The sequence below is a fragment of the Lates calcarifer genome, linkage group LG12 (genome assembly GCF_001640805.2).
Source record: "Lates calcarifer isolate ASB-BC8 linkage group LG12, TLL_Latcal_v3, whole genome shotgun sequence".
NCBI classification, from domain to species: domain Eukaryota; kingdom Metazoa; phylum Chordata; class Actinopteri; family Centropomidae; genus Lates; species Lates calcarifer.
Window position 1 is genome coordinate 5069255 of NC_066844.1, and position 18081 is coordinate 5087335.

The 18081-nt window shown below is 39.6% G+C and overlaps 1 pseudogene; it reads right to left on the reverse strand.

Moving 5' to 3' along the window:
- LOC108885565 (CMP-N-acetylneuraminate-beta-galactosamide-alpha-2,3-sialyltransferase 2-like) overlaps nucleotides 1-16608 on the reverse strand; it is a 23896-nt pseudogene extending 7288 nt beyond the window's left edge.
- Between the last annotated feature and the right edge of the window lie 1473 nt (nucleotides 16609-18081).

The following is an 18081-nucleotide window of genomic DNA, read 5'->3' on the forward strand; positions in this document are numbered from 1 at the left end:
GGATATCAAATTTCAGACTAATAAATCATCATATAGTCATATTGTGTGCCCTCTTAAATAGGGACAGAAACAGTTACATCATTAGAAACTGCACTTGTTCTTACCAGCCACCATCTGAGCGCTTCAGGGTCAAAGTTGTTGTTGGTGTCTCGGAGGACGGGCTTCTGTTTGGGGTCATAGCGTTGGCTGAACCAGCCCGACTGCCCCAGGTCTGAAACACAGGACTCAATACAACCACATGACCTGAAAGAGGGGCGGACACAGCAAAGTCAGGCAAGACGCAGAGAAGGGGATCATGGGATACGCAGAATCGCTGAACCCCTGCGTTTTACCTCACATCACTCTGGAACTTGATTAAAGGCTCCTCCTTGTCCTCATCCTCGTCCTCGTCCTCAGTCCTCATCCTCATCCTCATCCTCATCCTCAGGCTCATTGGGAGGAGGGGGTGTCTCTGGGGGGTCATGGGAAAGGTCGGCAGGAGGCACTGTGAGTACAACCACTGCAAACACAGACAGACGAGTCAGAGAGCTGTGCATCATGGGACATCTTCTATGACTGTTTACGATACAACTAGCCCCAATTGTTTTAAAAACTATCATGGAAAAAGTTTTAGTTGTTACAGCTCCATTATCAGCTCCATTTTCTGATGATGTTAATACTTTTAAGTGTTAACACCTTCAAACTCTGGTAGTACCCTCTGTCCCAGCATATTTTCAAAAAATCCAACAGAGGAATGGAGTTTTAAAATCCTAACTGAACTGAAGGTGAGATTTTAACACTGGTACACTAGCTAATGTTAGCCTCAAGGGCAAGCTGCTCCGGGACTGACATAATCATAATATTCCACTCCTAAATATCAGACATGTTTGATGTTATCATGCAAGCAGTTCACAAAGTTTAAGACTGGATCTGTAAACCCCTCATGTTACAAGATTAATTTGGACCCAACAGCAGTACCAACCAAGGCCCCAGACCAGATTTCTCAGATCATCAGGACAGGTGAATTGTAGATAAAGCCCAAAACTCCAGTAGTCTGAGCCCAGCACAAAGACTGAAGCCTGGTCCTGTGGTGGCCAGGGGACACGGAGTCAGTCAGCAGTTATTAGAAGCTAATATATGGCCCTATACCTGTTGAGTCACCTGTAGCTAAGCTAGCAGCTCTCCTGTGTGTGTCTGCGGGGGAGTGTCAATACTTCGCTGTAGCCCTGATGTTTCTTGCAGTTAACGTTACTTGTGACAGGGAGTGATTGTGAACAATGGAGGAAAACAAACTCCAGTGTCGATGGTGCCTTCAGCTGCTCACCTGTCTCCCTGCTGTTGGGCGTGGCCCAGATGGTGGACAGAGAGAGTGACAGCGGCAGGGAATGTTTCCTCTGGATGCTCTGACTGGCGAGCATGAGGATGGCAGCGATCACCACAGGCAACGCACAGCTTCTTCCTCAACAACATGGCTGGACGGACGATCGGACGGGCGGCGACAGGAGGAAGGATGTGTTGTTGAAAAGTCAATCAGCCGTTCATCCTGCTATGTCGGATGCATAGTCAGACTGCGTGATCTGACGTCATCTGGATGTTTCCCTCTGCTCTGCCGTCGCTCCACTCAGTTTTATCTCCATAGAGCCTGGGACTTGCTTTCCTATTGGTGGAGGCGGGAGCGATGTTCACACCTGGGTCAGACAGAAAGGCATGACAGCATCAGCATTGTTATCAGTAACCAATGTTTTCTTTAATAAACAAACTAATTATCCAAAACAAACCGTGTACCAACAATAACAGAGACCACAGCTTCTCCTCACTCAGAGAAAACAGAAGTTCAACACAGAGAACATGAAGCCAGGGCGGACAAGTTGTTCCTGATGATAGGTGATTTAAATTAGTGTTTTCCTGAAAGGACGACATCATGTCTTTGAGTCTTGCTGATGCTTCCTCCTCCTCTTCCTCAGCCTCCCCACCTCCCCACTCCTCCTGCAGGAATGTCTCCATGCAGACAGACTCAGTCGCTGCATACCAATCAGATCTGGATTCAGTTCAGGTTCTCCTGTTTCAGCCCTCGCACTCGTCCTGTCTACTTCAGTGTCTCTCTCCCTTCCCTCTCTCCCTCCCTCCCTCCCTCTTCCTCTCTCTCTCCCTCTCTTTCTGTGTGAGCAGTCTGAATCAGCTGACCGGTGCGTGTGTTTCTTCACTATTGTGTTATGTAACTTATAGTTCTAACAGTTTACCTCATAATCTTTGTCCTGGTTCAACACGCACACACACACACACAGTTAATAGTATTGCTTTTTTCTTCTAACAGCAGTTCTAAAGCTCCTTTCCAACCTTCAAAATGTTCATTTAAATAAATGTTTGAGCCCAAATCTGCAAAAGTATGCCCTCAAAGCCCCAAAAGTTGAAAATGAAAGTACAAAACCGCAATGTTGGAATGAGATTTCTATAATGGTTCCATTTAAATAACAGTTAAAATTTGATTAAAGTCCACAAAAATGATTAAAGTCCACAAAAATGCTACAAATTTGTGTAACTGAACTTTTTATTTTTCTTAGCTTTTTTTCTTACTTCATTAATTATCTCACAGATTTTTATCTTGTGTCCCTTCAGAGGGTCCCCCACCCCAGGTTGGTAACCACTGGATTAAACTACTTGAACTGTATAAAGTAGTTAAAACCAGCTCCACATTTTCCCTCTACCGGCAGCACTAAAGCTCCTTTCAAACCTGCCCCATGTCACGTACATCCAGCGGTGAAGAGCAACAAACATTCATTCAACTACTGTACTTTCTACTGTTCTCCTTTCTTGCATTCATATTTCTACCCCACATCATGAGAAACTTCTGCTGTAGTTCCATTTAAATAACTGAGCGAAAATTATCCAGTATTTCACAATAAAGTGGAAGAAGTTACAGCTATGACAGAATGTGGTTTTATCATATTTGTCAGAACTTCAGCAGAGAAACAAAAGTTTTACTTTTCTGTGTGCAACTGCTGGAAAGACCAAATGAGCTGATATTAAGTTGCTGAGGAGACATTCCTCCTCTCAGATCAGGTCAGAAAAAAGAATTTTTCCCCTTGACTGGGACAAAAGATGTACATATATTGTACAACCACAGCATCACAAACAACAGCTGAACATTCATTTATGTTTCAGCAAAAACAGAAAGAACGTTTACTGACGGATGCCTCTGCCTGAATGACAAAAAACAAGAGCCACACTAACTGTATCAGAGAGATAAAGACAAAAATATTTTGCATTTCCTGTTGGAAAAAGGCCATAAAACCACTGCATTTCCATCCCACCTCTACAACTACAGTGACTGTCATTTTGGATGACAGAACCAGATGAGACGAGTCAGGACAGATACAGATGAACATATCAACACACACACACACACACGTATTTATCTGTATCCAACCCCAGCAAGAAGGAGCAGCACTCCCACGAAAAAAGCTGGGAAAAATTCCTGAGGGAAAGTTCCTGGATTATCACGTGCATTAGCATGTTAGCGCAGAGTTTGACTGTGTGCCATGTCAACTGTGCAAACTTGTCCTGGTACAAAGGGCTTGAACACAGAGGCACAGAGGATGTAAAAGTCCACACAGAGAGCAGGAATACACTGATCAATATCTGTTAGAAATTAACTCTGGGAATGAAGTAAATAACTATTGTTGGTAAACAGTAGTGAACTGTGAGTCATTTCATGTTCTCTTGAGCCTTTTTCAGGCTTCAGGATAAACAACAGTGCTGGCTTCATCAAGCTGTTTAAGTGATGGAGGTGAATTTCAAGTAAATGTTTATCATGGTTTTACTCAGACATGCCAGGACAATCCTATTTTCACACAAGCTGTATCTAAAACTATCTGCTGGATTTTCATATGTTTATCCAAGCAGCTGGTTTGAATCAAAGTTGAAAATAACAAGAGGGAGACAGCTGGTCTGATTAGCATTAAGGTTGCACAGGGTTTTTGCTCTGAATTCCGAGTGGAAAAATAATTATTACGCTGACCTGAGATGAGAACAATCTTCTTAAAAACTTGCACGTTCATTTATTTATTTGCTAATTTTATTTTCCGTGAACAAAGCAGATGATAAAATGAGAAATATACAACACTGATTCTTACCAAGTGAATAAGATGTGCCTTTAATTTCTTTCTGCGCACATTTAAAGGTTGACTTTGATGATTTTTCAACCAGTTTTGTCTGTAGTATACCTTTAACAGAGAGTAGCTCTGTTCCCCGCTCATTTGCCAGGAAAAGTTCACCTGGATGATGCAAAAATATACAAAAAAAAAAAGGTAGAACAATTTGTAGTACAATAGCCCTGGAGCTGGAAAAAGTCTGGCACACGGCACGCTTTGCATGACTTGGCTGGTTCATACTGGGAAATGAGCAAAACCATGAATCAAAACACTATCCACATAGCATCATGGTCATGTATAATATCCAAATCAGAGGAGCTGCTTCCTAGTAAAGGTACAATGTGTCACAACATATCATTATGAATGATGATAGAGAGACCGCTGGACTGAATACATTGGCAGGAGATGAGTCCCAGAAGCCAACACTACATGGCCTGGTCATTGCATCACAAACCAACACATAATAATTACACAAAGATCTACAAAACAAAACAACATGACAGCAGGTCACGATTTGTAAGACATAAAAACGACCAGCACATGTTGCGATCAGTCATACTGCCTTCATTCTTGACAGTGAGCTACAGATGACAAGATGTTAGATTTTAATCAGATTTCACATATTTCTTCTTTGAGACAAAACTAAACTTGAAATTTTGTAGCTTCTGGGGGGATTGGAGGTCTTTTATAGACAAGCTAAGCCTCCCAGCTCATCTCCATAAGTCTAATTTAGAGCCATGCACCACACTCAGAAAAAAAATGGTTCTATCTGTTGTTGAAATAATTCACACTGATTCAAACTGATGGTCAGGACATAAACCCATAGTGTGGTTGCATCATCCAAGAGACTTTCAACCTTGAGGAAAATTGAGGAGATCATCAAAAGGAAACTGTGAAATGAGAAAATGACTGAATACACAGAGACCAATCCAGACTGACAGTGTTGTGAGTAAAACCCACAGAGAGAGCTCTTCCTCACAGGATGAATATGACCGGATTGATTATGTTATAAATAATAAAGTGGAATCTGATCTATTTTAATTTCTACAGGTTTCTTTGTGTTGTTCAGTTTTAATTGTCTTTCCTTTCACCCACTTGCTCTGCTGTTACATTCCTGTCTGCAGTTGCTTAGATCAGATCTCATTCCTGTCTTTGTAAATAGTCTGAAATACAAATGCACCATTGACACTGAGGTTGACACAACTGCAATTTTGTTGTGTTTGTACAGGTGCAATAAAGTTCTTGAATCTTCAATCTTTGCCTCCCACATGCTTAAAAACCCTGGTTACCTGTATAAATGGTAAATGGACTGCACTTTCCACACGACAGATCACATTCACCCATTCACACACACACACTTGTTCTACGTATACACAGCCGCTCTAACACACATTCACACACCAATGCGGCACCAGATATGGCGGCAATTTGGTTTCAGTATCTTGCCCACACAGATGGGAGGAGCTGGGAATTGAACCTCCAACCTTCTGATTAGTGGGCGACCTGCTCTACCTCCTGAAAAACCAATATGTCCCTGACATTGTTTAAAAAAATCAGCATAATGGAGAAACTCGACTGTAACCTAGTTACATATAAAGTGCATGTAACTACAATAACTGTGTCAGTCTAAACCAAGGAGTACATGCACTGCAGTAACCTGATTATTGTAAGTCTGCGTATACATGCAAAAGGTCAGTAATGAGATTTCTCCCCTGTGAGCTCATGGTTTACTAATCTTAACTGTATTAGTGACTAAAGCTGAGTGTTTTCCTTTGATGTTCAGCAGTGAAAACAAACTCATAAACAGAACAGATGTCTAGAGGCTGGTTTGTGCTCATTACAGTTTTAGTGGGACATGTTATGTAGTTTACGTTCAAAACAAAACCACAGCTGCCATGACAGGATCTCTTCTTCATCCACTCTGCTGTTACTTTCCCCACCCAAAGTCTTTACAATATGTGGTATATGTGTGAAATGTTGATAAGAGGCACTGGCACTGTTATACATGGCAGAGAAAGCAGATACAGAAGTGCACACACTGCCTCAGTGAGATAGAGGTTAGAGGAGAGTGGAGGGTTAATGACTGTCAGCTGAGTCACAGTGTCTTGCATGTTATTTTAGGGTTGGGGTTGGGTAAGGGTGGGGGGATGGGGCTTGACAGGGTTAGAGAGAAGGAGGGGGTCACATGGTTCCCTGTGCTGGGAGAACCATGTGACAGCACTCCTTCCTGTCTCTCTCCATGACCTCTGACCTCGGCGTTGACGCCAGGATGGAAACCAGCTGTTCTGCTGATGGAGAACTGCGGAAAGTAACAACCCCACAGAAGAAGACCGATGCCAGTTGGGGTCCCTGTTCCTGTTCTGTTTACATAAACTGATGGCCCACAGAGAAGAGGGAGCGATCTGACTCTGCTGCTGGTTTCATTGTTGTTCTTAAAGTATATTGGGGACTTTTCTGTGCCTTTATTTGATAGTGAATTGTAAGAGGGTGACAGGAAATGAAACAAAAGTCCCTGCTGCAGGCGAAACTTGTTGCTGCATAAGATTTTTTTTCCTTTGTTAACTCTGATACATGAGAACATGTCCCCTACAATTTAAAATATTTTCTTTGTTGTATCTTAATCGTGTGGTGGTTTGCTACTACTGTTTAAAGGGTCAGTTCAGTCAAATTTTTGATTCTTTTATCTCTGATTTTAGTTGATTAAACTATTAGTCAACTGACTAGGATTAAATGACAACAGTTTTGGTAAATGATAAATGGTTTTGGCCAATTTTGGGGGGAAAAAAGGCAAAATTCTCCAGTATCGGCTTTTCAAATGTACAGATTTGCTTGTCTTTTATCTTGAATATTCTTGGATTTTGGACAAACAAAACAAGACACATCAATATATCAAGTTTGACTCTGAGGAACTGGAAACAACAATTTGAACTGTTCTCCTTATTCATCAATCATTCACTTAAATCATTAATCAGTTAGTTAAAGAAAATAATGAACAGGTTAATTGCTAATCAAAATAATCACTGATTGTAGCCCTGGCTGACGTGTGCAATTACCTTTCTGGATACCAACCAAAATGTGTCTGTAGCACAGAGGATCTACAAAAGTAGTACATAATCACATTGATTTAGTCGATTTATTTATTTAATGTTTATTTATATTTAAATCATCTGCTTTATTTACTCAAAGTTCCTGTAAACCTGCTGGCGTTTATGCAACATTTTAAATAGGTCGACTTTTGCTTCTTTTCAATGAAAAAACAGTTTTTATTCCTCAAAGTAAAGTACTGAAAGAAGTGTTGTTTTGATATTGAAACTGAAACTCAGGAACTGCATCAGAACTAGAAATTAGAACAGTTTCAAATGATATCCAGCCCTACTAAAACAGCCTTTAAGCTCACAAGACTCCGTTTTAAGAATAAAACACACATGCAAACACGTTGCTGTCCTGATACTGTCAGACTGGATACATTAACACTACGTCTGTGCTCCACACTGAGCTGTGAGGGATGAGGTCCTGACGAGGCAGACTGTCACAGAGGCTTTGAATGAAAAAAACAATAACAACTCAACAGCTTTTCGTCACACAGTATTTGCTTTCACACATATAAACCTACACACTCACAAACCACAACTATCACAATATTACATCTTAATCTCTCCTCCACAGCTGTGAATTTTGGAAGGAAAAAAAACGTGAAAGAGTTTCACATCCTCTGAGGAATGATCCCTCTGCTCCTCTAAGTCAAAGTAGGACTAATAATTAACATAAATAACTTTTTTTTAATCCGATGGCCAATGAGAGATCAATTTAAAACTTTATTATTTTGGACTCTGATGCAGCCGTGCCTCTCTGTCTGCAGTCACGACTCTGTCTCCAGCATTGTCCCACCCACAGCACCATCTGATTGGTTACACGCAGAGCCATGGCATGGGTAACAGCCAATCAGTAGTGAAAGCTGTGCATGCACAGTGCTCTCACGCACGGTGGATAGGAGAAAAAGTTTTGCCAGGTGGAAAAGCTCTGAACTAAGAGATGCTGCTGACCCTGGGAACTCCCTGCACTTTTTGTTTTTGTTTGAACTTAAAACAAAGATAAGTGAAAGTTAAAATAACATTTCAGTTATATTGAAATTTTAGGAAAACTTTATTTACTGTAGAAACTTTAGGGAGCTATTTATTTGTTTAATTTTTCATTTAACTTCATAAGACATGCTGCTGAGCCTGGGAGCTCCCTGCACTTTTTGTTAGATTTTTAAAACAAAGATGTCTATTGTCTAAGATAAAAAAAAAAAACCCTTTAACATATCTGAAAAGCTGTTTAATAAACATATGCTTAAAGGCATTTAAACGAAGTTAAGTGTTGGAGTTTGTATCATTCAAAATTTTGATGCCAATATTTTCACTTTTACTGCAAATGAATATCAGCTCCAAATATCGGTTATGGGAAAGAGAACAGGGAGAGATCCTCATACAGTAGAGTCAGTGTCTGTTAGAAGAAAAAAGGAAGTAATGACTGGAACAGCACCATATTAGATGAGTTTTTTCTATCTTACAACACAGAAATGACGAATTGAAATATGTGTAAAATCTAGCTTGACTTTGATTTACTGTAGAGGTTACACTACAAAAAAGGCCAAAAGACAGGGAAAAAACAGACAAAGTAGAAACATTGATATGAAAAGTTAAAGAGTTTCAGACAGTGTGAAGTAGTAGGAGACTGTGAATTACGAAAGGATTTCACTTTCTCCCTGCCTGTGTTTGTCACTAACCAATGTCCAGCAGAGCCTGAATAACCCACAACATCTTGAGTGAAACACTAAACTTGAATGTCTAAAAAAAACTTCTGGCTGTGTTTTCACCAGTTTTCACCACTAAAAGTGTCAGACTGCTCTGTTCTGGACCTATGACAAATACCCACAAAACCTCTCCTAAAACATGCTGTGGCTGCAAGTCACAATATGTACATGTACTCACTTCTAGTCCTGAACTGACCTTGCCTAATTCGCCTCACACGTCAGTCTTCAGTCTGTTTTGAACTCCCGTGGCTCTCCGATGTCCAGCCAATTTGACAGAGGGTGGCACTGACCTCTGATCCAAAACACACTGATTGTTTATATCCTAGTTTGAAGAACTGCAGGTGAAATAACATGACCAGCGGAGAAGGAGGGGGAGGCTGACTGGCTGCAGTTGAGTGAGTCAGGGCAGTGATGAAGTCACAGTGAAGTGCTGTTAAGAAATAGTTTCATTTAGAACTTAACAGAGGCTGTCGCTAGTATGCTAACTATGCTACAACCCACAGCTTATGCTGCTACAAGCCAGCCCATGCTATTCTCTTGTCTGTTCCAAGTCTTTTTTGCTTTGGTAGATTCCTAACTGAGTGAAACGACTCAGAAGTGTCTAAGTGGCAGCCATGATAAGAGCTGATTGAATTCTTTAATTGCTACAGGCAGGTGCTATCTTATCTCCTTTAGCAAATGATACATTGGACTAGCCTTTATAAAAGGAAAGGCCATCATGGCATCCCACAACTCCTTGCAGCAGCAACACCGAAAGCAACTACACCACTGACATCTGCCGACACATGTTTACAAATTCTCCTTCACATCTTTCCTTGACTTCATGATGTTTTCCATCAAGGTCAAGGCAAAGTGGTTAGGAAAGGACACAGGATGCAATTTTCTTGACTATTCTACTGCCTTCAACTGAGTGACTAACATTAAAAGAGTGAAGCATTTTACACAGCAAGCAGACAAAAGTGCATTTTAGGGAGGAACTGGCGCAGTATGAGGCATTGTCGCTTCTGCTAACACAACGAGAATTTTAACTTTAGACAGATAATTATATATGAAATCATTTTTTCCCACAGTGGAATGAATCAAAGCAGCTCTGTGAGTCTGTATTTAGCTATAGCAGTGCGTTGAATTAAGTTTGCTAACATGTTTATGCTAACTATGCTGATATGCTAGTTCAGTAGGTATAATATTTACCACATTCAACATATTATTTTGCACATAAGCATGCTAACAATTGCTAGCACTGAGGACCAAGTACCGCTGAAGCTGATGGGAATGTAACAGACATCTTTACATTTTCATCTCTTGATACAACAGAGGAAAACTTAAAGGATCCCCAAAATTATTATAATTTGTCCTCTGGACACCTTGAATATCTGCACCAAAATTTCACAATGGGCAATCCAATAGTGCTCAAGACATTTCACTTAAAACCACAAATGTCTACCTGCTGGTTTCGCTCGAAGAAAGGTCAGGGGATCACCAAAGTCATCAAGCTTCATCCTCTGAAGACCATGAATGTCAAGATTTCATTACAATTCATTTAACAGTGGAGATATTAAGGTTAAAGGCTGAGATTCAACTAAAAAGACAATATCCACAATCCTCTGCTCCTCTTGAGGTGGAGTTCAGGTTTAACACCCAGCCCTCTGTGAATGTTTCGGTTTCCATGAAGACCGCAGAAACAAGGAGTGGTTACTTCTGTTACGAATCACTGACCAGAAGCAGAATGGAAAATTGGTCGAGCTGAAACTGAGAAAGGTTCAAGACGACCAGAGGAAAAAAAGACACACAGAGTGAGGTAGTGACTTTAGTAGCAGTCCAGGAAAAAAACTGTTCAGACACACACATACACTTCCTGTTACAGTGCTAACTCACAGGACAATATCAGCCTGACCCCACAGACGTAGGCAGTACGTATGTTGACAACTAACAGGACGCTTCTCGACATCCCCACAAAAAGACTAGGTATCAGAAGTTTTTAAACTATTCAGCATTTTCCATAACACGTTCTGATGCTGACCAATAGGAGCATAGAGCTGTTCACACCTGTAAACTGTTTCTTGATTATGCTGTTGTTCCCTCAAGTCGGTTCCTGGCACCTGCTTCCTGATGACATCGTGCAGGTCATAGGTCATGGTTATTCACAATTACATTACAATTATGAACAGTTCACTTTAAATGATTGTTCTTGTCCATACCGAAAACATCTTTCACACACTGACAGTGCAGGCAGGAGAAAGTAAATGAAGTAAATTAGTCAAAACAATGAAACCAGATTAGATGACTGGGTTAGAGCTGCTTTGAGTTATAAAAAACTCCTCATCATTTTGAGTTTGCTCTTAACAAGAAGCATCTGCTGATGTGAACCATTCCTGACAAAAAAATTAGAGATCTCAGAGGACTTACGATCAACTGTTGCAAAGTCATCTCAGAGAGTTTAGATATTCATCATTCCACAGTCAGACAAACTGTCTATAAATGAAAATGATTTAGTACTCTGGTATCTACTCTACGTAGGAGTGGGCACTGAGATAGGATGACGCCCAGCACAAACCACAATACTCAGTAAGGAAAAAAAATATAGCCATAGAGTAACAACTAAAGGCTTTAATGAGTCATTGGAGCTGATTTACATCGCTGTGTACCCAAAGTTTGGCAAGAAGCATCTTGTCACTCCACAAAACTTCTGGGAAAATGTTTTGTGGGCTGATGAAATTGAAGTTGAACTGTTTGGGAAGAACATGCAGTACTACGTATGAAAACATCATCCCAAAGGTGAAGTACGTTGGAGGGAGCGTCATGATTTACGGCTGCTGTGCTGCACCAAGACAGATTGTCATCACTGAGGGGGAAAATGAATTCCTAATTTTATCATGGTGTCTTATAGGATAGCATCAGGGAGGCTTAAGGTCAGAGAAACTTTGATGATGCAGCAGGACAATAAGTAAAGTAAATCTGCTACAGAATGATTTTAAACAAAGAAAATCTGCCTTTTGGAGTCAGAGTCCAGACCTCAACCCAATGAAAATGCTGTGGAATGAGCTCCAGAGAGCCGCTCACACCACAGACACCTTAAGAACAAGTCTGAGCTGAAGCAGCTCTGTGAGGAAAGAATGGTCCAGAATACCTCCTGAACATTGTGCAGGTCTGATCTGCAACTTGTTAGAAGTTACCGCTGCCAAAGGAGCTTTTTACCAGTTACTAAGCCCAAGAGTTTGCATATTTTTTCCTCCAGCACTGTGAATGTTTAATGGGTGTGTTCAATAAAGACTATAGTTGTTTCTGTGCTATTAGCTTATAAACCACACTGTGTTGTGCTTGGATGGAGGTCAGCTCATGCTTCATGACCAATTAATGCAGAAAACCAGGTCATTCCACAGTTTAATGACTTTTCCTGGTCCATTGTATATCTGTACTGTCCTCAAAGGAAGTGTCCTCGTGGATGTCTGTCTAGGAGGAGTGATCCCTCCTCTGCTGCTCTTTTTGATATTTCTTCCTTTTTTTCCCTTTACAGGGCTTTTTGTCGACTCAGTCTCTAAAAGGTGTCATATGTTGGACGTATTTTAAAGGCCTCTGAGAAATGTGTCGGTCTGGGCCATAGAAACGAAAACTGCCTTCAGACGGTCAGTCAGTCAGGTCTGTAACAATCTGTTTCTGCAGTTCAGATTTAGAATCAGGCCTCTATAATTATATCTGTGGACATTTGACTCACAGACCACACAATCTGCCTGTCTGTCTCTGTCTGTCTGTCTCTCTGTCTGTAATTATGTCTTACAGTGTCCTAGTTTGGTCATCAAACCAACCTACATGACATTAACACACACCACATCAAACACTACAGGGCTGGGATAAACACTAAACACACACAGAGAAGTACTATACGAATATTAAAGACACAGCAAGAGATTAAAAAAAGTCTAAATGCATCCCTCACACACTGAACATTTCCACATAAATATTACATGACATAAAAAGTATCCATAAAGCGAGAAAGTCCCCTAAGAGAGTATAAAAGTTTGATCAAGTAGCATAAAATACAAAAAATACATCACTGAGGGCCCGAAGAGCAGCAGAAGTACTGAAGGAAAACTGGGGGAGAGTTAGGATACAGTCAAGTACATATGGTGTGGTTATTAAATGTTCCTACTGTAAAGCTACTGCTCTGTCTTGAAAAGTGCTATACAAATAAACTTTACTTACTACTTACAAAAAAGTCAAAACCAACTGTGAACAACACACTCTTGGACATTGCAAAAAACACTAACGAAATATTCTAGAAATACTGTATGTATATTTGCCTCTCTGCTCTGTTCCTTGTGCTGCTATAGAGCTAAACTGTCTCCTCCTGTGGATCAATAAGTTTGATCTTATCTGGGAATCAATACATTGTATCTAAAGTGTTTTTGCAGGAAAAGTGTAGGAGATTAAATCACAATAAAGTACTTTTGCACTCCACACTTTACATTTTAATTATGTATATTTGTGTTCCTTGTGTATATATGTTTATGTTCCTTGTAAATATAGTTTTTGCTTTTTGCTCTTTCTACTCCTTAGCCTTACTTCTACCTCTCTATATCTGTCTTTGTTTACTGTCACTGTTCTTTAGCACCGATATACCAAGACAAATTCCTTGTATGTGCTAACTTACTTGGAAACAAAGTCTGATTCTGATTCATTAAAGTCTAAACAGAGCAGCAGCTCAGGAGCAAAGAAAAACTGTCCATATTCATGAAGTACAAAAAGATACCAGACTATACCAGCTATCGAATATCATGCAGGAGTACTGTAAGAAATCTTGATATGGTAGAATACAATATGTATTGATATGGTAGAATACAATATGTATTTTATTGTATTTTTATTTATTGTATTTTATGTAATACTTAGTTGAATACAACTAAGTATTGAATACAACTAAGTTGAATACAACTAAGTATTACAGAAATATTATATAATCTTACTGACCCACCAGGAAAAATTACAAAATATTGTAGAAATAATACCAGTATTTACTACAACTGCTCTGTTTCTACTCCTCTGCTGTACTGATAAATTACTACCTGAAGAACAATACAGTTGCATCAAACTTTATCTCATCTGTGAATAAAAAGTTTTGTCACTTTGTGTAACGCATATCTCAGGAATATTACAATACTAAATCAATATATGACTGACACATTGTAATTATTTACAATCTGTTTGTTCTGCTCAAGAAACTGCGGATGATGGAGGTTTCCAACAAGATAACTACAGGATACTAGCAGATAAATATTATAGTGATACAGAGAGAGATAAAGATATATATAAGATAAGATAAAGTCAAATGTTATTTAATATGGGTCTGTAAAACAGTGTAAGAATATAAAATACTAAAGTGAAGTAAATTAAAGGATAATTCCAGTATTTTGTAACCTGGACCTTATGTTCCCATGTTTTTGAGCGTAAATGATTGATAGGGACAAAATCTTTGGAACTGGTGCAGTACTGAGCAAGAGCAGTATACCTGGCAACCACAAACAGCTTCCTCATTGTAAATAAACTGTATTTGTCTGTCAAAGTAAGTCCACTCAAGTTCAGATTGTTGTTAGAAGTGTCTGACAACATTATAGATGGGATTCCTACAGAGATAGACCTTTTTATTACAGATTAGGCTCCTTCTTGTTTAACCAGAATCATTGCTATATATCACTACCAGACTCCATTAACAAAAATGGTTATTTTACCAAGCAGAACACAGGAGCTTCTGGAACACTGCTGTCTCAATTGGTTAGTTGGTTTGTGTTATTTTGTGGTACTTTTACTCATGTAAAGCTTCTGAATACTTCTTCCACCACTGAAAGTCACACAATAACACACACACACACCAAAAAAAAAAAAAAACCTGATCAAAGTGGAGGCATTCCAGCATCTCCTGTGTTCTGCTTGGTAAAACGACTGATTTTGTCAATGAAGTCTGGTGGTGATACATAGCCATGTTTTTGGTTAAAAATTGATCTTACTCTTTGATGAACAGGTCTATCTCTATCTCTCACTAAAACATTATCTTAATAAAAAAATAACTGACTGACTAATGACCAATTATGTCAGCACAGAGCAGCTTCACACAACAAACAGGAAGTTATAACAGGGCAAAACAGGAGACACTATGATGAAGGAGGCCTGCAGTAAGATAACTACAGAGTACTCTAACTAACCAATATTACAGGAGTTACACTTAAAATGACACAGTATTAAAATATTACAGGAGCACTACATGTGGCTCTTAAAAAATCACTATAAGAATATTATAGAAAGACTATAGCAAAGTAAATATTGTATGCAATAGGAGATTACAGTGACAGTAACTATTTTGACAGTCACATTTTTAAAGTAAAATACATAAACACTGTCTGTTTCAGCTTCCCAAATGTGAATATTTTCTGGTTACTATAGTCTTACATGACAGTTAACTCGATATGTTCGGATACAAAACAAGGCATTTGAAGGCCTCACATTGGCCTTTGGAAAATTTGGATATCCGACATATTATTGACCAAAGTAGTAATCAAATAACTAAGGTACTCTAATACAACAGTCCTGCAATATAAATTCATATATTTAAAAAATATATATTTTTATTTTTATTTTTAAAGGTGTAAACTCAACTTGATGGTCATTTTGTAGACTGAAGTTTGTGCTGCCGTTGAGCTGTATTCATTTATACCGACCATTGGACCAGGACTGCTGTGTTAAGACTGTATTTGCTTTAACTATATGTACCGAAAAAACTAAATAACTGAGCATATACATTCAGTGCTAATGGAGACAACAGTTAAACATATTAAGGCCGAAACAGGCCAAAAACACACTTTTTAAATATTAGAAGAAGATTGTGGAAACAACTAACTAGTAATTGAAGTCCAAATAGACCACAGCTGTGTAGGTTACAGTAAACTGTGGGAGACGCTATAATTAAGCAGACCTACAATAAGACAGGGAGGCAGCTGAAGGATAAAGAAATAAGTACAAAACAAACCACAGTAAAAACCAGAATAAAATAACAGGACAGTGCACAATCGTGCAAAGGTCTCACTATTAAAGAAATATCATATCAAGTTGCATTAAAGTCGCCGCAGAAACAAAAAAGGTGTAAAGGAGCCATACGAGCATGTCACAGGAAGTTGTTACAGAAAGTAGATAAAGTAGTTTAAGAAAGTAGAGACCCCTCACGCCCCCTCCTCCTTCTCCTCCCCCCTCACTGTGCCTCCTTCTTATCGGTCTCACGCTCCTTCACTTTTCCTCACTTACACACAAAGCTACAACAAACAAACAACTAAACAAACAGCGTCAACAGGAGCGAAAACAAGCCGCGGTTAAATTGGTCAGAAACTGTATGAAGTTTGGTGGGAACTTTCCGAAGTTTCCACCGCGTTGCCACACACACACACACGCACAAACACACGCACGCGCACACACGCACACACACGGAGCTGTACCCGGGTACAGACACACACTGACCCGGTAAACAGCCGGCAAAGCACCAGAAGACTCCGGTGAAAACAAACTGAGGAGGACTCACATGAAGCGGCAGCGGCCGGATGGTTTTTCTTCTCTTTGTGAAGCTGCAGCAGAGCTGTGAGGGCATGGTGATGCGGGGAAACGAGGCCCCGCCCGGGAGGGGGAGGACCTGCGAAGAAGGAAAGGGAGGGGGGCTTTTAAGATCATTTGTTTTGTTTTTTTTAATATACCATTTGGGTGTGTTGCCCGCACTGGGATATTTATCTGCGTAAAACTATGTCTCCAAGAAAAACTGAATTAAGCTGCTGTAATTGATCAGGTTTTTTGTCAAGTTAAAGACATCAGAACAAACTGTAAACACAAAAGCTGACATATTATCAGCTTATAAAATAGCCATGTTGCTGATGTGTTAGCTGCCACATCCAGCAGACTGTGTTGTGTTTATAGCTACTTGATAAAAGTCCAATATCGCTCTCTGTTTGAAAAACTGTCTGGCTCTCTAGCTGCTGGATGACAACATGAAAACAATGCAACAATGTGAAAGGTGTGATGAACCTACAGAGAATTATTACCTGAATTCTCCACTCAGCTTTACAGAGATTTATAGTGAGCTTTCAGCCCATAGTTTGTAAATCTATTGTCTTGGTTCACTCTCACAGCCCTCATAATGTCGTTTTTCAGCCAAAAATAGCTTTAAAAATTTACTGTACACCTGCTCACCAACAGCAGACACATTCAGTTAGAGACTGGCTGGTGAACACAGTTGGGCATTTAGCAGCTAAAGAGCCAGACATTTCAATCAGGAGGTGGTAGAGACCAAAAACAGAGCTAAAAGAGGGAATATTGAACTAATATGTCTGACAGGTGGACACAAACATGACTCAAAATGGAAGCCAATGAATAAATCTAAATGGAGGAATCTGTTTATCTGTCTTTTGATTTTCTTGACAACCACTCAACTGATCCTGCATTTGTTTCTATCCCACTGATTTGACCAACCTGTCAGATGTCAAACACACTGATGTGAAACAGTTCAATTCACAAGACTCACCTTTACTCAGCTGGGTTTCAAACTCACAACTCTAAGTACACATCTCACAACAGGCTATGATCTTTAACCTTTAGAGTGAAGCTAAATCTTACACATAAAAGATCAACATCCTCACAGTTGATGATACAGATAGAAGTACAGAGTCCAGGAAGCTGCTGAGGGCCCATGTAAAACGTGTTATCTTGGGAGCTGGTATGTTTCACTTTCAAAAAGAAAAGGTTTTGAAGATGAGAACTGACTGATTTGTTTGCTAATTTTCTTAGATGAAGTTGGGAGGAGTACTAACTTCCTCAAATTCAACACATAGAAAGCACAATGTTTCTACATCTGCATCATACATTTCCGGTCTGACTCCACCGTGAACTGTCAAATGAAGAACATAAATAAACTACAAAGGTAAAAATACAGCTTTATAAAGGATATTAATGACATGTAACTTATCTTTTTTTTTTTTAAATATATCTTTTAAAATCAAATGTAAATGATTTTGTGTGTGAATGAAACACATGAAAAATACTTTCAGACTTTCAGTCGTCCTTGTTTATCTGCCAAATCTGAACATGTTAAAAGCCTCAGATCAGCTGACACACGTCTCCTCTATCTGGTGA